General features: G+C 40.3%; 1 protein-coding gene across 1 annotated transcript in view; it reads right to left on the bottom strand.

The window, feature by feature from the left end:
* Nucleotides 1-22,443, bottom strand: part of LOC137268232 (G-protein coupled receptor dmsr-1-like) — a 159,839-nt gene that overhangs the window by 110,154 nt on the left and 27,242 nt on the right. The window lies entirely within an intron of this gene.

Below are 22,443 nucleotides of genomic sequence, written 5' to 3'. Positions count from 1 at the left end.
CGTCAGCAGAGCTAAATGACGAAGGGAAGTAATTATACTGGTGACAATATGTACACTAACTAAAAAACCTTGTATTACAAACAGATGTCAGAGGGGGTCAGGAATGGGAGGTGCCTATCGCCATAGTCATGTGAATGTCACATTAATCCATCACTTAGGTTCGCCGTGTTCTCTCATATTTCCACTTGCATAACCAAATGTCAAGGCCATTTTCCCGTTTTTCTGCGACTTACGTGAAACCTACCAGGTCATCCGGTACGATTTCCTCCATGATCCCTTTATTAACATCAAAACAAAATGATTAGCTTGACACAAAGGATGTCATAAGGACGGATGATACTTTATTATAGCACGCATCTCTCGACTTTGTTCTTCCTCGTTTTTGCTTATAATTATATGTTAGGTCGTGAATGATTAGAATGATGTCTTATTATTAAATGTAGTTGAAAGCATGGCGTAGAGCTCCAAACGATACTTTAACACATTGGATTATTCATACTGGCACACACAGCTCTACTTGGTAAATGTGTAAGATAACTATACATGTACACGAAACCAAAGGAAAAGCTGTATTATCCATGGCCTCTCACATAAACATTCATACGTGTATTCTAACTGAATTACTTCCAGCTACGGAAAACAGTTATTGGTAGTTGTTAATATCAGAAGGCATCACTCACAAATTCCTATCAAAGAAGAATTTTTTGAAGTTGAACCAAGTTGGATCATGTCAAGACAGGATCGAGAAAAGACGACTTACAAGGAAGACAAGCAGAATAGTTTGGGTTTTTTTACCCTTGGGAAAACACATGCAATACTGAAGCTTTAAAATAAAACAACTCCGAATATTCAAGTTTTGTTCACGGCACAACAAATACTTCCGATTTTAACACTTCCGGTTGGAAAGGACATACTATTTTGCATTATGACTAAAACCTTTGGAAAGAACACACCCGCCCGCGCGTGCACGCACGCACGCACGCACGCACGCACACACACACACACACATACATACATACATACATGGCTGTAGTGGCTGTAGTGGCTGCATGAACGTATGGTGATTCAACATCAAACAATGCGAGTGGATGAAGGTGGATGGAAAACAGCACTCATCAAAAAAAGAATCTTGACATGACTAAACATCAGGCTATCGGATTATTGTTGTAATCAAATATCTTCTAAAACCACTCAAGTAGATGGGCGAATCATGATTTATAACATGAACAAAACATGTTCGTTTTTCACACTTAGAGCCGTTGTCCACGTTCTGCACAAAATCTTGTATGACCATGATGGGGAATAAATGGCCACATAAGCAGTGCTTCAAGTGGACAGCATAACGTCAATGTAAATGACGCAATAATGCCAACACGGACGTTGTTTCACCACAATAAAGCCAACATTGACGTTGTTTCACCACAATAATGCCAACATTGACGTTGTTTAACCACAATAATACGATCATTGACGTTGTTTAAAGCTATAATACCAACATTGGGGTTGTTTAAAAGCAGTACCAAGGTTAACGTTGTTTCAAAGCTACAATACCAAAACTGACGTTGTTTCAACGCAATAATGCCAACACTGACGTCGTTGCAAGGCTATAATGCAATTAGGGGAAATTACAAGCAGGAAAAAAAATACCAAGCTGTGACAGTGCACTTTGAAGTGACCAGACAGAAAATTTCTCTGTTTTATGAGCACGGTATAATACATGTCAAAGTAACAATGGAAGGTGAAGATAAAATCGATCCAGAATAACCATGTTGCTAAAGATCAATTGATACATTCGATACAATATCGTACCACAACAGCAGCAAATACAGCGACAGAAATCCCTGGACAATGCAGACGGGATTGCAGGCTGTTTTCTTTTTCCCCCTTTTTCGCTAGGCGAATTGTGCAATCATGCCAGCAGAGGTGGAAGCCTGTCTTGTTCTCAAAGTGAGCCATTTCTTCCTGATGAATCCGCACGTGTCTATAGACAACACCAGACATGTTGCACGTGTCTATAGACAACACCAGACATGTTGCACGTGTCTATAGACAACACCAGACATGTTGCACATGTGTCTACAGCCCAACAGCGTCACAAATGGCCTAAACTGTCGCCCGATTTCTTCAATCAACCATCTGTATGAGGCAGTGAATCAGTGAAAGCGACAGGATTCCGCCACCCGCCACTACCCAAGCTTGTTACGACACTATACGGCAGGATATTCCACAACAAGTCACACACCGTTTGGTTACTTGCGTGAGTCACGCTGTCAAGGTATCACCGTGGTTTATGACGGTTGTGCCCGATACGATATTTTGTTCATCATTCTCATGCCTGTGTATGTTATCCCCTTCATATTTGGGCATGCTCTTTTGTTGCGTGTATCTTGTACGTCTTTTGTCTCTGTCAGTTGTATAACACACTGTACGTTACTTTCACTTGTGGGGTTTCCTGGCCATAACCATACACTGCATCTTACATAGGTCTCTAAAGTGGGTAGGTTGATGAATTCCAAGATTAATTGTTCGTCAAGTGTGTTCCACAGCACCCAGATCCCTGCTTCTTAGAGTGACAACTGAGTAAGTAGTTATGGTTGTCCTTCAATATGGGCTTCACACATTGTGTAATGACACGAGCCAGGGTCTTCAGCGTGACGAGTGGACACTTTAACCAGTGGGCTGCTCCACCGCCTCAATTAAGTGACAACACATCTTTATGACGTGGTTATTTCTGCACATGTGACATAATGCAGTGTTCACAACAAACGATTTCAGTGTTATACTATAATCATACAGTTGCTCTTCGGGGACTCAGAACGTATCTCATCTCGTAACAACATAAGGTCAAACAGTATAAAGTGTGACCTAAATTTGTAAACAAAGATAAGTTATGCAAAGAAACACCCTGACAGGGTCACGTGTATAACATACTTGTTTGTTTGTTTGGTCTATATTGCAGCTATGTGTGACGATGGTCTGAAAATATTCATCAAACAATCTAGAAGTGTCTAAATGAAATCGATCCAGGCAAATGGGATACGATTCCATGTGTCAGCCAGGTCGCCCTGACCACCCGATCCCATAAGTTGCTGATGATCATTCGTAACCCGGATCTTAACGGAGGAACTTTAGTACAAGGTGACACCTAGCATTCTATATTCACTCTTCCTCAAGCTGAAAATGTCTCCCTCAACTTTCTTCATGACGTCACAAACAACCATGTCATGTTATCATGCTAAGTCAACAACTAAAGATTCAAATATTAAAAATCAGACCCTTCTGGGTGATGCCAAAAAATTCTTTCAATCGCCTCCCGTCGATACTTCCCCTTCTGTAAAGTGTTGTTATTGCTGACAGTGCATTGCAATGGCTTTGCGCTAACGACGCTGGTTTCTTATAACTGCAACTGTTTCATGTTTGAGCATTCCGACCCGACTTTCTACAAAATCTATAAAGTTTTGGCCCGTTGATCTTTTCAAGAAAAACAGACCTGGTCTTCCGTGAGATCGTGGCGTTTTTACTGATGTATTACGGCACCGTGGAATACGCTTTGACGTCATTCTGTAGCTACAGTGAATGTGGGATTGTCTCAATCAATGACTCTTTCACTTTACACTGGCCTGTTACATCATGTGTTATGTGTCTGCGTCTCTCTCGTACAGTCATGGCATTTTTATGACATTGAAATGTGAACTTTCACTTTGAACTCATGGACTGAAGAACATAATATTTCAGGGTCTGGAAATGAAATTGATTCGAGACAGAGCATGTAATCAGTATGAAGTTTTTACTGATTTAAAACCATATGAATATTTTAAAAAACTATATATACCGTTGAGGCAGTAATCTCTTGAGAGCCATTAATATGTTCAGGACTGTTTGACCCATAAATGTTGTAGTCATGCCCTTTAGGCTCATTTACCTGCAACCTCGTCCTCACAGCTATGCATATACCGAGTAGATACACCAGTTCGTCTCTGTTGGACATTATAGACTGGCATCAGAAATGTCAATCATGACATCATGAAATACACATATTTCATTGTACAATTCCGACTAAATTATGCGCATGTGTAAATCTCTATCAAATAGTGATGGTAAGTGTTCTCATAAAGGTGAGTGTATCCTGCCAGCATACTCACAAACACACGCACGCATACCTGTACAACACAAAGGGGAAGCTTAAATACTCAAAGCTGAGACCTACCTCATTTGGTCAAACATGCGGTAAGCATAAACACCTTACCGGAGCAGGTTACATGAGGACCGACACGAATGTCTGTCAGCCGTAACGTCATGTCACCTCTGCTGGAAGTGCATACACCATTGACGTAATCCTTTATCTGTCAACTAGGAGTTAAACATACATGTATCTGCACGGCTGATCTTTATTATTTGTGCCAGGAACATGACTGATGACCTTTCCCAGTTAACACCACGCGACTGGCGATGGCAACAACGTGCCGTCGATACGCAGACAACGTGTTCGAGACAATGACGTCGCTGATCTATAGCTGTCCCTTTTCGAGTAATTAGTGTGTGTAATTAGCTGTGATAAAACTCTGTGGACTGAGAGGGACTTCCTGTACTTGTGAAGGCTTACATGGAGAAACTTTCCTGGATTACAGACCGCATTTAGCACGCCAATCACATAGCCACTATGCATGACGCGCTGCCTTTGGCAATCAATACAATACCGTTTTGTCAACTCGAGAAGTTCACTTTTTGCACTGCTTGGACACTATGTTGATATTATCTCAAAGCAGTCTGAGAATACCTGTCAGAGAAAAATTGTGATCATTATACATTTGGCTTCCACTCTCCATTTTCTTAGCATTATATCCCCATTGAAGAATCGATCAGGCGAAATTTGTCACAGGTTTCGGAGGAGCGCATCATTTTTTGGCAGTTGAATGAGAAAACTTATTCTACAATTTAGGAAAACAAATAGTTCATTTACTTAAAAACAACCGTATTGATAAATACTAAAGTACTATCGGCGACATGTGTGAACCATGGGGCACTGTGTGCAGGCAGTATCATTGTCGATCGAAAGGCCGCAGCCTGACTACAATAATGACATTTAATATGGCACCCATTCAATGATATTCAGCTGACAAGAAATACGCAACAAGTCAAATGACTTTCTTTTGGCGAAGGTGTATGTTTTAATGAATGGACGCCTATATGTATATCTTGTGCTGTGGGGTAGTCTAGTCACTAAGGTGCACGTGTGGGTACAATATGTATTCCATTGCCCCACGCCGTGATACTGATGGAATATTGCTGCAGGCGGCATAAAACTATATTCACTCACTACGTGCATGTCCAGCATAGACAGAATCAGTGAATCCGGGGATATGAGAATGAACATGCAACGTTTAGCCAGCAGACAGATTATTGTACGTATTAACTGTTTAGGAGATACTATGTGACATCGTGCGTGCACAAGAACATTTAAACCCGGCTGGTTCTGAACCAAACATGGCAACAGCTACTTAAAAAATAATTTAAGCATGTTATGATCGTATTAATTGTTGTTTTGAATACACCCTGTTGATTTTCTATGAAAACTATTGTCTCATTTATAGAGCTAAAGCATAATGAAAATAGAATAAAATATTTTAGGTTCAAATAACGGTATTTGCCTTTTGTGCTTTTGTAAACAACCTGTTTCAGAAAAGGTAGTAAAGACACAATTTTGCCACGAAATATCATGTTTTATGGATACACTGTGCGTCCTGAAAAAAACGAGTGACGAATTGGATGATACAACAGCACACAATCCAAACTGATGTGATACAAACAAGTGAAAAATGTATACATTGCTTCGTGCTGAAATTTATCCTAACGTTCGGGATGATGATGATGATGATGATGATGATGATGATGATGGTGGTGGTGGTGATGATGATGATGATGATGATGATGATGATGATGATGATGATGATGATGATGATGATGGTGGTGGTGGTGGTGATGATGATGATGATGATGATGATGATGATGATGATGATGATGATGGGTGGTAACACTCTCACAAGTTTCTACATGACAGATTATTTTCTGCATTTCTGCACATTTATATTTGTCTGATGATTCCCTTATCAAGGCTCATGATGAATACAAAGAAGATTTTCTCTGTTGTCCTAACTGAGCCGAGAAGTAGGACGTAGCCTCAGTGTCAATATTGATCTTGACGGCTCTGTATTGCTGGACGTTACAGAAAGCGAAGTACGCATCAGGTTGGTTCAGGTTCAGTTTTTCATCGGAAAGCTCTCTGAACGAGCAACGGAATCGAATTAATGTGAATTTCGTTCAGAAGAGCAACCCTGCAGAGTCCTTCTTTGGGACAAAGTCGGATGGACTGAAAAGGGATACACGTTTTTAACCGTTTTCACTTCCCACTTGCACCATGAATGTGTGATTTTACATCAACATGCAAATATGAGATGCAGATTGCGTTATGACGGCTCATCAGCCTGCCGGTAAAGTCCCAGAGAAGTCATCAACCCAGCATCTTGCTCGACATCATGGCGTGGCTTGTTCAATTTTCATCCCCATGCTTGAATTTTGTCCTCAGATGTCCGCCATGGCGGAGAGCGTCATTGAAAATGATGAAAACATATTTCTCTTGGGTAGGGTTGTATATACCTCAGACGCATCCATGTCAACAATCCTGCTATGAGACTCATTTGTCCCTTTAAACACACAGCCTATTGACACGATTCAGGGAAAGACATTTCAAATATGCTTACCCAGGATGCCAAATGTCAGATTCTACGTTGTTCGTATCCAGTCTGTTGGCGGACATTGAAGAGTAGCTGTATTTGCTGCTAGGAACAGAAGACCTTCTCATACCTGCAATGTTGGGAAGTCTTCACTTTCTCCGAAGATTTCTTAGATTAAAGCATCATCCATTAGATGTATAATTATTTCCTGTCTGTGCTGACTGTACCTTCAAAGAGGGCACTGGAAACATGACTGTGTCATTTGATCAACAGAACCTTCTTTGACGTGTTTATATAATGTAATCCGTAAATAGTAACAAATGATACAAAAGTAATAATAATGTCCCGAGTAGTATAACTAATGTGACAAGTCTGTATTTATATGGAAATATAGTCTGTCCCGGTCACATTATAAGCGTATGTATTATCACCATTGTGCATAAACTGGACAAGCCAATAGTGGCTTGTGTAAGATGTTAATCAGACGAACCTGCTAACAGACACACCTACGTCATCAGTGATGTAATGCCTGTCTGAGGCAATGTTGAGTATGTGGCGAGGTTGTAAGTTCAGTATTACTTATATTCGTACCTGTCACATTCTGGGAAGTTGCAAGTTAGTAGTTGTTACAGGGTCGATATCACTACGTGATGGTGTTCTGCTGTCTCTCTCTCTCAAAACATTATCGCAGTTTGTTGTGCAGCACTGGCACGGCCAAACATTATTGTAACGTCTGTATATAGGAAAATTGTTAAAAAAATATTATTGCAGCTCTCTGTGTACCAGGTTCGTGATCAAAACATCATTGTTGCTCTGTGTGTAGCACATGTGACCCCTTTCTAAATGACATTGTACATTCGTAGTATAATACTGTATGAAATATATCGTTACTTTTTCCCAGTACTGGACTTTTATGTTCCGAGCCTATACATCGCATAATAGCTCCCCCATAACAATTGGCCTACGACATCCCACACTTGTCCTAAGGGGCGAAAACCAGGACCTGGTATGGCACGGCTTGCTGTCCTCTAGTGCAAATGAATTTATCCCAAATAGGTAGACTGATGCCCATGATGCCAATCACTGGATTATCGGGTTCAGATTCGACGATCAACAGAAACTGTCATACAGTTGATATACCTATGCTTTCAGTTACACAACTAACAAAACACGAGAGTGCAGAGGGTGGGGGATTAGGGTTCTTCTCGTGAAGGACAGTGCTCATTTGACATTTAAAACTGCTGCCCTATGGATCATGGTTGTCATACGGAATGCCACGTTCAGGATTTTGCAAACGAAGTCTGACAAGTAAAGTTTATTTACACCAAAATATCTCATTGTGTTGCGCTTACTCATACTGCATCGTTCCCTTTTATGTTGCTAGCATTCACTCATGTCGCAGTCTCGACATCGTTATTTACACGTCTCACACTTCCTGATTGGTCGTTGTCTGTGTCTTTTCAGCATACACGTTCATCTAACTGAAGTTGAGGTAAAGCTTTGGTTTGTTATGTAACGGTTGGCGTTTGCAAACAGCTGAGAAACAACTAAATAATGCAGTAGCTATAATCCCCCACTATCTCACAACGCTGATTACACCCCCGCTGTTTAGGGTTAAGATGCAGACAAGAAGATGATGAGGTTTGAGTTATTCAGACCAATGATTGATCGTGTGAGAAACATAACTGGGTTTTCCTTGAAAATCGACTGTGAAAGTCCTTGTCAGGCAACATCGTATATAAACATTCTTTGGACTGAGCGTGTCACTTGTTCCCTACGTGAAGACGACCCCTGGCATTGTATACTAAACAGTTGTCACAGTTCTCACCAGAATGACATCCAATAACATGTGGCAAGTTTCTAGCTGCCAGCATTGATGGATAATGATGGTGACATGGTACCAGTTGAATATGCATGCTCAGGGTCACGCTGGTGCCACTATAATGACACCCGTACATAAATTCACATAGTATTAATTTTCCTTCAAGCGTTTACAGACCTGTCAATTACAGGCAGAATTGGATAATGGTCAATTAGACAATTACTGACAGGACAATTTTGGGGTTGGGATGTATTATACACTGACCACTCGTGCCCAGAAGATGCTGTCCACACATGGCTCCTTCAAGAACGGTTCCAGCGAACATGTTAAGAACCAGACCATATTAATGGCATCTTATCGCCTGCAATCCAATTCCAGAGCACACCAGAGAGCTAATGAGGTTTAAAGGGTAGGTATTTCAAGCGTGTATCAACAACATCGCTAACACTGCTGTGAAATGGATGACTTATCCTGTGATTGGCGTTAAGTCTGATGCCATATGTTGTGATAATGGAGTACAAGGTCTACTTCCAGTCTGAGACACGTTGTGGTATTCATCAGTCATAAGGTTTCTGTGAGGACGGAAACCTGTTGGTTATCCAGTGTATATATAAAATAATTACATTACAGCTGTACTCAGCGGGAGTGTTCATATCAATGTCTGGACCCCGACACTTCCAATTTCCTTGTATGTCCTACGACAGCTGAATACTACATGTTTAGTGGTTTACTAATTCATTAATCATCTCTAGTCACGTCATGGCGCAGTGGTGCATACATCTGAACGGATACACTATAAATGGTAGATATCACGACCATATATCTGATCTGATAGACAGACGTCCTTACCACAAGGGACAACACCGTATGTATTAATGGTGCACATTTATCTTCGGCATTTCAAGTGACTACTGAAGTAGTAGTGTTGTGCATCTGTATCTACCATCTACTTTCAAAGGATGTCCATATTTGACCCAGTAAGCTGAAGCTCTGCTTTTAACGTTGCATTTCTAGGTACACCAGGCACCAGTGATTCCGGGTTCGATTCCCGATTCGCCAAATTATTTGTTTTCTGACACACCTCGATTCAACCGAAATAACGATTTGTTCAAAGTGGCAATAAACCCAACTCACTCACTGACCTACTTCAAACTTGATTTGAATTCAGTATTCATATGCATTGAGTCAGTTTATGTCTTTTAAATTCATATTTCATGCCGAAATGGCGCTAGAACTATTCAATGTAGGAAGGTGCACTAGTACTATTAAGTTGCATTGAACTAAACAAAGATACAAATCAGCAACAGACGTGATTGTTTCGTAATCTTCACCCTCACTTTAGCAGGGCGGTGGGGTGGCCTAGTGGTTAAAGCGTTCGTCCGTCACACCGAAGACACGGGTTCGATTCCCGACATGGTTACGATGTGTGAAGCTCATTTCTGGTGTTCCACACTGTGATATTGTGGGGGTATTGCTCCAACCGGCGTAAAACTAAACTCATTCGCTTTCGTAGTGTATCTTCCTTCATGTATAAATACCCAACCGAGTTGATATTTAAAGTGTATGTAAATATATATTGATATATAACCCATTTCTAATATATATGTTCTTACATGCTCATACTAGGTGAGTTTGTTTTTACGCCGCTCTTAGCAGTATATAAGAAATATCAAGTCAAGGGACGCCGGAGATGGGCTTCACATATAGCATTCATAGGGGAAATCGAATCCAGAACACTCGACTGCCCATGAATTGATAAGAAATGTTACCATTCATAAACGCTTCTATAATATTACGACTAAGGTATGTGTTGGCGCTGAACATACTGATATTTTAATTGTACAAAACTACATTCCATTTCTTCGCGATAATAAACTGAATAGTTTATATTAGAGTATTGTTAAATCATATTCAGACTACAAGGTCACGCGCACTCGCTCAAAGATATTTACTCATGTATATATTCGTTTGCTGCGCAAATAGTGATACTGTTTCCTATTAGAACGATTGATCCCAATGGATGAACAAAATGAACCGCCAAATCTGACATCATTACCAACAGAGATGACTGGCTATCTGTCAGGAGGACCTCCTGTGAACGGCTTGTCATGGAATGGCGACACAGTTCCTGGTGGTTTGGCGAGGGGGGGGGGGGGAGGGGGGGGCTGGAGTTCTGGGAGATGACGTGAGGAAGATGGTGATATAAGAATAAAGGAACTGATTCCGTCTCAGTAGATCCTATGATGTTGTTTGACATCATATTGACTCCGCTTGTGGCACATGCTAGACTAATCAATCGGTTAAGGAAATATTAGTCTGAGATAGAATATGTTGTCACTTGTTCTGATATGGATGAAACCCGATAAATATGAGCCAAAACGTAAACAGAGGCCGTGGACTAATTAATTACAAATAATAACCGCACTTTTTATCCCCAGCACGTCTCGGTGATTCGCCATTACACTGAGAGGGTCGAAGGATGTGTGGAGAGTCAGGCATGAAGACTTATAGAGATGAAAGACAACGGAAGTGATAGTGACATGATACTGACATGTTCCCACAAGGGCTGCAACATGGGCGTTGCTTGATTCTGATTGAACTTGATATCCAAATAATGAAGTGATCATCGAACCGATTTATGGGTATTTGTGCCGTGCCTTCTTGCGAGCGAATCGGGCCAAAGAGATATGACACTGGATTAATGGTTTTTAGTTTCACAGAAATTCATTGATCTGTTTTGATGTCAGTTTCAGATGGTAGTTGATAAGAAGTGCTGTAATGAAAAGGTGTTTCACGTCAAATTGCCAATACTCCAAGGACTTCACGTGCTGGGCTTTCTCTTTCATCACGTAATTTACTGAGAACTGGCTCTACGTAAGTGTTGCCAACGACCTGCTATGTCCATGATGTGTGAAGACAGTCATCTAAGTTAATATTTGCAGAGGGAGATCAATTATAAACCATCAGACGTATTGTCCTAGCATTATGCAATATCACATGTTCGTGAAGACACATAATCCTCACAAATGGCCGCAGGATGTAGACACGGAGCGCAAAGCATGTAGCCTGGAATAATATTTGAAAAACCGCCACCAAGGCTACGCGTAATACATTCCTCTGTGAAGGATGATATATATGATCATCTGTAAATGTCAGAAATAATCACACGAGAGATTACATGCCTCCACCGTCTTTCTAATGGTTAGGAAATGCACGAAATTAGACTCTCGTTGTGTTGAAGCTTTCTCGCGTCCACACTTGCAACGGCCGTGTTCGGTGTCTTTGTTCAAGGAAATGGTGGTCTGTGTGGTATCCGGGACCCAGGGAAACATGGTTATTCCTGGGTCGTTATGTAACTTAATTCATCCAACACTGGGCGTTATGTCGTGACAGCAGAGGCTGTCATTTGACGTCTTTAAACAGATAGACAGACATTAGAGAGATAGAGATAGCGGACGGACGGATGGACAGACTGACAGGCAGAGATTTAGGTCTATGAATCACAATTAAATGTTGATGACACCAGGTCTTTGAGAAAAAAATTATCGTCGCTAGTGACAATCGTCATATACACATACAAAGGATAGGAATTGTTTCTCCTTAAGAAACACCAATGTTAGATCAGTCAAAATATTTAATTGCACAAAAACATCATTTCACCGATGTGTCAAATTTAGATAAGTCGTCCCTATGTCCAGTAGCTCTTTCTGAGCCCTTGAACGTTGTAAGCTTGATCGGAAACCTTCTGAGCAATTGTTCCATGGCGCAGTTAGGGATTTGGTACAAGAGCGTTTTCAAACGTTGTGGAATGCAATCACCAAAGGATGGGGATATATTAACTGAAATGAGAATTGTTTTATGTGAAGAGATGTTTGAAATATATATGCGAAGCGATGTTTGAAACTGGTATGTGAAAAGAATCAGAAATATGTAAGTCTGTGTTCATGTATGTTTTGAGGGATTTACAACATGTATCTGGACAGAGGTCTGCAATATCTGGGTGCCGAGAAACTGAAACATGTTTGTGAAGAGAATCTGCAATATGAATTGGAAGAGAAGACTGAAATGAGCATTGAAATATGAATTGATGAATGCACGTGAACAGATGTCTGAAACATGTGCGAGAAAAGCACTCTCAAATACGTATGAACATTCAATATGGGGTCTCCTGTAGGTAAGATGGATGGACTAGATGCAAAACCAGCAAAGGTAATTAAATTTATGCATATTAGATTATGCTCTATAACAAGATTCCATAGTCACATTTCAAAGAACAAAGACAGTAATTCATAAAGTCGGGTCACCCATAGGTGAGATGAGTCGACTTGATGCAAAACCAGCAAAGGTAATTAAATGTATGCATGTTATCATAATTCCATTGTCGCATTTAAGAAAAAGACAGCAATTCATAAATAATATTTTAAAATGAACTAAAAAAATCTCTCATTAAAAATGCACTGGTGTTCACGAAATACGCCGACCACCATTCGGACTGAAGCATCTTATCGGGAAGTCTCCCCACACCTCGAATCAGCTAAGGGCTGGGGGTCACTGGATCCAGTGTAATTTCCGAGCAGCAAGTCATTAATCATGATCCTATAGTCGAGCGGATGTAGAGATGGGAGGGCATTTTAGAAAGGCAAAGACATCACTTAAGCAGATCAGTTATAGGGTTATGATGTGGTGTTACTGTACGGCAATGGACTTGGCTCGACCGTCTAGACAATGCTCTTGAAGAGCATCAACACATTCGATTGCTCTGGAAGGGCATCAACACATTCAATTGCATTAACTTCATTGAAAGATACCATTCACTTCCACAAAAGTAGTATGTTCAGTCTTATAACGTATTCGCCGAGAGTAGCAGGCATGTAATGACCCACCTAACATTGTTAAAGATGTGCTACGAACTCCTGAATTTCACTTACGGAAATCGCCCAACCTGGCTTGATGACAGCATCACTGATTAAAGTGATCAGTGTTATTCAGACAGCGGTAACCATCTCTCAATGAAACAAACTGGTTACATTACGTGCAGATGCAATCAAGCGGTACTGAGTAATTGTTTTGTCTGTTAGGTACCAACAGTAGTATTACAACGGTGTTGCAGCCTATACTATCAGTTCAGTGAAACCCTAAACAGATTGGCAGACGGAAGTACATCTTCAAACCATCCTATACTCAGTCCAGTCAGTCAGAATAGCCGGACGCGAACCAGCATGAACCCAAACATATTTCGGGATTTAGGTTCTGGAACCCCTGGCGTTGGAATTAACGTATATACTCACCCAGACCAGTATCTAGAACGCGTTAAATAAAATACCTATTTCGCCCTTTTATAAGATATTGGCTTCTTCTGTTATTAATGTAAAAGCAATCACTTGAAGTCACCTCTAATGTACATTAATATTTTGTCAGTCAGACATAATAAGACATTAATATATATTACAACGTACAAAGTAGAATGTTCTAATGACATGAATATTCTTTTCAGTCTGCACAGTAGATGTAATCTTGAAATATCTTAAACAATTTAATTGCCTAAAATAATTTGAATCAAATGAATTGTATTTTAAAATCTACCTCGAAAAACATCCAAATTAATTTCATTGCAGCAATATGTGCTTTTCTATCCTTGCGCTATCATTCTAAATTAACTTTTCGAACGTCACCTACTCAGCAAAACACAAAGACACTGTAAGCCATCGGTATAATGGCATCACGTTTAATTGTATGTGATTGGTTGAGAACGATTTCTATATAATTCAAACATCAAACGAGAATTATAATATTTTTCATCTCTTCAAAGTAGGATAATGCTGGTTTAAATTGAAAATCTCCATTTCATGTGCCATAAATACAGAAAATTCCTCTGTTAAGCGGCAGCAATCAGCAAAGTCCGAGCATAACATTTCAAATAACCGGCAATGACCTGAAATTACCATCTCTGACATATCTGCCACGTGGCGTTAATATCCTCTCTGGGGGTCATGATTTACCAGTGCCACCATGGCATTGTACAGACCCTTTAACATGAATTGTATTGAGTGGCTTGCTAATATAGAGGACAAAGAAGAACCTGATTATCGGCCGCCAACAGCACTTCTCACATTGTAGCTCATTCGCTTGGAACTCACGACGCACAACATCGTCCTTAATAAACACTGATAATCACATCCCTGTAATAATCCTATTGTAATTCTTACTTTGCGCGCTGCATGTAAAGCCATCTGCTGGCCTGATGATTAGTCTTTCATATGGTTGTTCCATTAGGAATAGCTTTTGGGGAGTTTCTGGTTAAATTCAAAATAATTCCATGCACATCCGTTTTCTTTTCTTGTACCTCTGTAACCTATTGATTGAATCATTTTACATCACATGCAGCGAACAATAGTGGCATCTTTTTCTTATTTATGTAAATAATTGTTATTGATAATAATAATTATAATGAGCATATTCTTTATGTGTGAATTCCCCAGTCTTACACAAATTACATTATTAACCCTGTAAAGCACCATTTGGCAATGGCAGGAGAATATAGAACCTATGGGGATCTGGAAGATTAACGCTCACTTATGGCAGCCTTCCGGGTACCCAGTGACTGCTGAATGAAGCAGTTTACAGCAAGGAATCACCACATATGATACCTGATTCGATACGGGGTAAATCCTTTCAGGAACATTGACGTCAAGAATCCATGTACCTTCTACGACCAATGCTGTTTAATTGGGACCATGTGAAACAATCCCATTCATACAATGTAAAAGCAGACTTTTCACTCCCTTTCACCAGTGCTTTCTCGATCTCCGATCTTTACCTGTTAAAAATTGTATAGGGCATTAACAGGCTATTATGCATTGGGAATGGTAAGTTCCATTTCAATAACGTTACGTGTGACTGACATAATAAGGTTTTCAAAAGACGTCTTGAAGAGTAGTTCGTGTGGAATACAGTTATCATAAACATTGATCAGCATCATTGGAGTACGGCGCAGAACGGCGCCAGAAAGCTCTAATATAAAACAGCAAAAAACATGAACGAAGCAGTTATATAGCAGACATTTGATTGTGTTAGGAAGACTTCCTCTGTTTGAACTTGTAACACTTTCTGAACGCGCCATTAGGCCATATTCATTAACGTCGTGTTGTTTTCTGAGCTAACTGTTAATTCCTTTCGGTATACCCACCAACCGCTTCTGGTTTGAGATTTTGGTTTGTGTTGAAGGACTTAGATGTTTTTGGGTGGTTATTGAACCAACATCGCTAATGTCAGATATGTAATACTGTTGACTGTGAAAGTGGGTGGAGCTAGACGTTGGTTCACGTGATAGCTTCTGTCAGTGTGGCTTGTGTAGGTGAAGCCATAGAATATGTCGCTCCAGTATTTAAATCCGTAGAGACAGAAAGTAATAATAGCTTGAGGAGAAATGACAGGACATCATGGTAATGCAAATGGACAGTTGAGAAAACAATACATGGCACACACAGCCCAAGTCCCCAGGTGCATGCATCATCCGTGTCGCTGTACAAAGTGTATTGGTTGTATAAGGTGTAAAGGTGTATTGGTTGGACACCGTTACTGGGATATGTTTCACCTGTAACTGTTCTGTATGGCCAATGTGTGAAATAGTCACTGACTCACTCGGCTGGTAGGAATCCAATCGGGTCAGTATATGTCCATAGTCGCTGACCTGACTGGCAAGTACATTTTCATGGTGTTATTTTATAAATATATCACACTATCCGACCTATTGAGTTATAATACATTTTTAAAAAACATGGCTTAGTAAAATGTTAAAATGTAAAATCAAATTGGAAGCTTAATGACGAAACCAGTATCATTCCGACAATATCTTTTTCTCATCCATTTTAGTCATATTTGGCTTTGTTTCCGCAGTCCAATTTGGAGCTAATGAACTATAGAGGCTGGCTAGCAAAGTTTGGAAACTATGTCGCACACCGTCAAACGTCATTTGGACCAACGCTTCTGTCTTCTGTCTGTTATTCACCATTCAGTGACTACTATGAGATTGACATACCTGTTGAAACTCAGACGTCAAGATTTGCATGTAACGTGTTATTACAGCCGAGGTCATGTTTACGCTGCTCCAAAACACAGTACGAACTAACAAAAGTTACGTCGTCTTTATTCGTTGACACTGCAAACGTTAAACCATGGACAACGACATGACCACAATGTGGTTCGCACGTTGATGATGTATGTTAGAATCTTGCTCAACAATATTCTTGAAATATCATTTGGAAATGTTGATGACTGATTGATTACAGCGAACGATCAGAGTTGCTCCAGACGGCGACGATGTTCGACTACAGCATCACATACAGAACATTCCAGGCAAATGTAATGACTAGTTGTGGAGTGCTGTCAGGTATCTGCATTATCATTTCAGACGCAGACAGAAACACGCATCCCATCAGCCCGATGAAGCATCTGTAGATGGGGGCGTATATATCTTCAAATTCCGTCCACACAGACAACCGTCTGAATGGTCTGGCAAGACCAATTTGCCAAAAAAGCAGTTATTGGTCCTATTTCCCTCCGAGGATGAATGATTCAGATAAATATGTCTGTTTTTCATCGCAAATTATTTATTTGTCTGTTGCTTAACCTCTCTACAGATGCATTACAGTTATGTGACAATAGCCTGTAACTATTCCCTTTCTGACCAGACAAACCTGTGATGACACATGTCCACCTTCACTACTAAATCATACCTTTCCACCAATATCTCTTGACGACCAGATCTAAACTTGATTTCCCCTGGGTTGGCAAAACAACGAAATTTTATCTGTGACATGCCGTGAAGGCGATCTAATCGTGGAAACAAGTCGGTACCGAGAACAGCCATGGGTACAATAAAATGGTTATGGAATATGAAGATGACAAATAGTAAATCTGTTGTGAGTATGTAAATCACTGCGTCATCTATGAATATTGATGAAAGATAGTCTCGCCTTGTCGTATCAGTTTAACGGAAATGTTTCTGAGAACAGTTTACCGTTGATTGTACATCAGCGTTTAGTCAACTCGGACACTCTGCACTTTCTAGTCAAGTGGTTCCTTCGGCTATCACGCCTGTCACGAAATCCTGCTATACCCCTACGTATAGTGTGTCTGTATTCATTAGCCACATCACGACATACTTGGATAAACACATACATCCTGTAGCTTAGCTGACCTGTATCGTCTGGCAAAATAATGGTTTCTTAGTGTGGGCATTGCCCGATTTGATGGGTGCTGATACTTTGATGACATTGTAATGGAAATGCAAGCAAGTCAGCTGTAAGCCAATGTCCCTAGCGCCCAGTTACAGTTGGAGAAAGGTCTTGGAAATCAGACTGTGAACTACCACAGAGTTTCAAAGAAACATATTTTTCCTACAAATATCAAACGGTCGCATATTTGTACAATGGAAAAGAGGTCGCATCAGTCTTACAACAAACATAGCTCCTGAAGACTATTTCGACTTTCAGGAGGTCTATAAATATTGAACAAAAGTATCTGGTTTGTGACATGTGTTGTAAAATATATTTGTAACTGCCATGCATAAATAATTCATAATGTTCATTGTAACAAATTACAAGTATAGATTTTATAAAATTGATCATAAATAAAATCTTACACTCGTCGCATATCGTCGACGTAACGCACCATTTAACAGTATGTGTTCAGTTTCTACTGGAAGTGCTTGGTTACAAGGATCATTATGTCTTCTTGGCTACATGTAGCGTCACGATTGCTCGTACATATTACATAGGGTGACGCCCGATGTAGATTCCATCATTAACCCATTTAAGAATCATGACGTGAAAGAAATACAAATCATTAAAAACTGCAATGTCTTAGATTCCAAAGGATACCGATTTTCTCTCACATAATCTACGTTGGTAGCAGTGTAGTGTATTATTAACTAGAACATCCCCAACGTTCATTATGGGACAATACAATGTCTTTCTTGATGAGGGCATGTGTTGTGTATTTGTAGATCGACAGATCACGCGCGTGATTCATTGACGGTTATCGATCCCAGTAAGAAACACATCACTAAACACATTATGTTTTTTTTAATTTCATGACAGACTACCCTTAAGCCAATGTCATATCCTACAATTAGCCCGACGTGCAACTGCCATGCATTTGTCGTGATTGTCATTTAACACCCATGTGAATATATATATCACGCGGTGTCAGCTCCAGGTGAGAGAAAAATCGAAAAACCTCAGACGTGTATCACAAGTGATCGTGGTTGGTGCTGACTAACTGGGAAGCTACACCGAGTCCGGGGATTCAAACCCAGAAAACTAGGTTTCTGTTTACCAGGCCCAGCGGATTGCGGGACCTTAACCGTTGGACCTCCCATGCCTTTCTTTGCATATGAAGTGGGATTGTTTTAATGTGTTGATGGGTCTAATTTACTTTAGGTTGGGTGTTACTTTTGATATGAGTCAAGCTGATGACCGAACAGCGAGCCTCAATTGTTTTATATCTATTTAAACGTCCAAACGTCGGTTGTCTGATGGGGAAATAGACAGATCAATCCTGTAATGCCAGACGTCAGGCTTGGGAAAGAATAAATTGATCGTGTGACAGGCGAATTTCAGCTCTCGGGGGTTGAAAATATATGATCAGCGGCTTATCTTTAAGTCATATTGAATGTTTGGCATACCGGTAGATTAGTATGGATTTGCCAGCTGTGACTGCTGACTGGATGTTCGGATCGTATCGGGAAAAAGTGAAAGAGTGTGGGAGAGATGGGAGAGTAAAAAGAGGAAGACAGCATAAAGAGAAGGGCGAGGAAGAGAATAGAGAGAAGGGGTAGATAAGTGAGAGAAGATAGAAATAGACAGAAATGTTTTATTTGTTTCTTATTTAACTCCGATTCTGACTATTTACACCTAAATAGCCACTGTGTGTAAATAATCGTGTCGGGACCATGCAGCCCAGTGATCAACGACACGAGCACCTATCCTGACCTCTCGATCTCGTTATTTGCCTCTTACAAGTATGAACTGATAAGGATTCTGACATCCTCTGAGTAGACATGCAGGTAAGCCTACAGACTGTAAATTATACGGAAAATAAATACTGCATTTGAGCAATCCGTGATACTTGTTATCTAAGTAGTAATGATAGACCCCTTGACCAAGATAAAACTTAACCAGTCTCGTAACCTCGTGACCTCTCGTAACTACCACTCCGATATATCATTAGAAGGACTGTGGTGAAACAGATGAAATGAAAACTTCTTTTGCACGCAGCCTCTGTAGATATTGCTCTGGATGCTATAGAATAATGCTCAAAGTTTATGCAAATATATGACAATACTTAGCTAAAACGGTCGGTTGTGGCGTTTTGAATTAAGGATTTATAAGCATACATAATGCATGGATGAACGATATAGCAACATTATACGTTATTCTACGTATTCTCATTAACAAAACAGACAAAGACAGGCTTTTGTTGCATGTGATCTATTTTCAGACGTCAAATATACTTCTATATATTCACTTATCACGAACGGAAACGTATTTTGGAAGCATACGTATGTCACGATTTTACAAATGTGCAAAGCACAGCAATACCGAGAGATATTTATGTTCCGGTATACGACCATACTGGTTTAGATGGTATGATACAGACAGAAAGACAATTGAAAGGCTATTCAAGTAACCCCAGACATAAAACACATAAAAATGTGACATTCGATAAATGAAATCTCTTTCTGACTATCATATACTTTGCAAATAATTTATACGTTTTGGTTGTTAAATGTTAAATGAATTCGGACGTTTTTAAAAGAAAAAAGACAAGAAAACTATTTCGTGGTGCTGAAATTTTAACAATAATATATTGTAAATTTTACACGTATATGCCCCGTGTGGAGGCAACATGGCTTGTATCGATGTTATCGGAGACCAAACAACGCCCCAACTCATGGGGATGTCGTCAAAATGGCTTCAGAGATCAGAACATAATTATAGGCCCACAACTCTGCTTGGCTCATCGGTTTAATCACATTAATGTTGGCGTCCTTCATGGGAGCTCTCACAAGAACCATTAGTTTATAGTGTTTTTAATTGTGTCAGTGGCTACAGGTAATCTGTCGAGGCATGTGAGGAATGTAACATAGTAAGGGACATATGGATGATTGAGAAGCATATTGAAGCCATTGGTGAGCCAGCTGGGTGCAGGAGCATCATATCTTCAACAGAACTGTTTGGTGGTGATTTGAAGCCAAACGGCAAGACAGATAGACTGCACTGCACTGCACTACCTGTGTTACACTTGCAGGCAAATATCTCCAAGGTTTGAGAGATTACTTAATCTCCGAATGTGCATGAGTACAATACCTTCCTAAATGAATTGTGTCACGTACGACAAACCAATGCGGCATCTCCAGACTTTAGTGATTTGGGGTTATATAATCAAAGCACATCTATCGCCAAATCAAGTGCCATTTGGTGACGGTACAATCGTCCCTCCAACCACCCACATATGGTATCTCAGAGGGCTGGCTCTGAAGACCGATTAGTCTGTATTGGAACAGCTACATACACCAACAACATGTACATACAATAATGCGGAACAAAACCTCATGAGGTGGCCAAGTGATTAAGGTGATCGTCCCACCGAAGACGCGGGTTCGATTCCCCTAATGGGTAATGTGTGAAGCCCATGTCTGGGGTCCCTCGGAGTGATATGGCCGGAATATTACCAAAACCTAATTCGCTCACTCACTCAAACTTGGATAATCATATCACAAGTAGTTGTAAGCATGATAATAACGTAATTTACCTTGCGAATAGATACATGATAATACACTATGTCGTACCAAACATCCAGTTTCATCAAAGACACATTTGATCTATTTGAAACAGACACTGCCTTTTTGATCGCGAAGAAATGAAAGAACGCGCAATGTCAGATATAACCTCTGTTACACTGAACCTTGTGTCTACATATCATTTGTCCAATGTGTGTAGGTTTAGACGGATACAAGATCTTGTTATCTTGCAGAGACATGGCAGTTTGCTCTCTTTGTCTGTACAAGCTCTTGCCACCAGGACTGTACAAACAGGATCAACCGCTTTTGATGAACGTCGCATAATTAGCTCCTCGAACAATGCTGTAAGAAAAATATCTGAAAGAATTCCCATTTCCCCGCGGGTTTGAAATTGTTGTGTCCTTCTGTGTAATTGGCCATATGATTCAAACAATGAATTCTGACAAGAAAGATTTGATTCGGGGCAAATTGAACAGGAGCCGAAGGGTCTGTATTTTGTCTTCCGATTGGGTCATCAGGACCTTATTAGCCTACTCTTCAAGGTAGATCATAATGATCAACACCACTGCTGGCACTGTCACTCCAACTGAGCAATAATCTCGCACATGCTTGCATCTGTTGTGCTCCACAGCTCCACAGGGAGCGGCCGCCTTGCAGCTATCAGCAGTCATGCTTCTGACAACTGATTATAGCCAATGCCATATAGGTTTTTTCCTAACTGCTCGTTAAAATGGTATCAATTTCTCGTGGTAATTAGCACAGACATTCTACTGATTCTGTGTTCTTGTCAAACAATCATTAGCCTTAGATAGCACTCTGTCTTGTTTGGCGTTCACCTTCTGCAATTGATATTGGCGTTTGGTAATCACGAGGTTATGGTTGTATAAAACAGTTTCACTGATTCGAGTGACCATTGAGTAAATTGAAAGAAAACAGCTGGGATTATTGGTTTTTTGGCAATCTGTACGTCGATGGGATTGGAGATGGGTGACGACAGGCCGACTTGAAACGAAACTAAGTGACAGCAACCTCCTTGGGGAAGACAACAATTGTATTACACAAACTGATGGCTTGTCAAGCTGTGA

Source organism: Haliotis asinina, chromosome 16 (assembly GCF_037392515.1).
Source record: "Haliotis asinina isolate JCU_RB_2024 chromosome 16, JCU_Hal_asi_v2, whole genome shotgun sequence".
In the NCBI taxonomy this organism is placed as follows: domain Eukaryota; kingdom Metazoa; phylum Mollusca; class Gastropoda; order Lepetellida; family Haliotidae; genus Haliotis; species Haliotis asinina.
The sequence above is the reverse complement of the archived record's forward strand: the minus strand, read 5'-3'. Positions and strand labels throughout refer to the sequence as shown.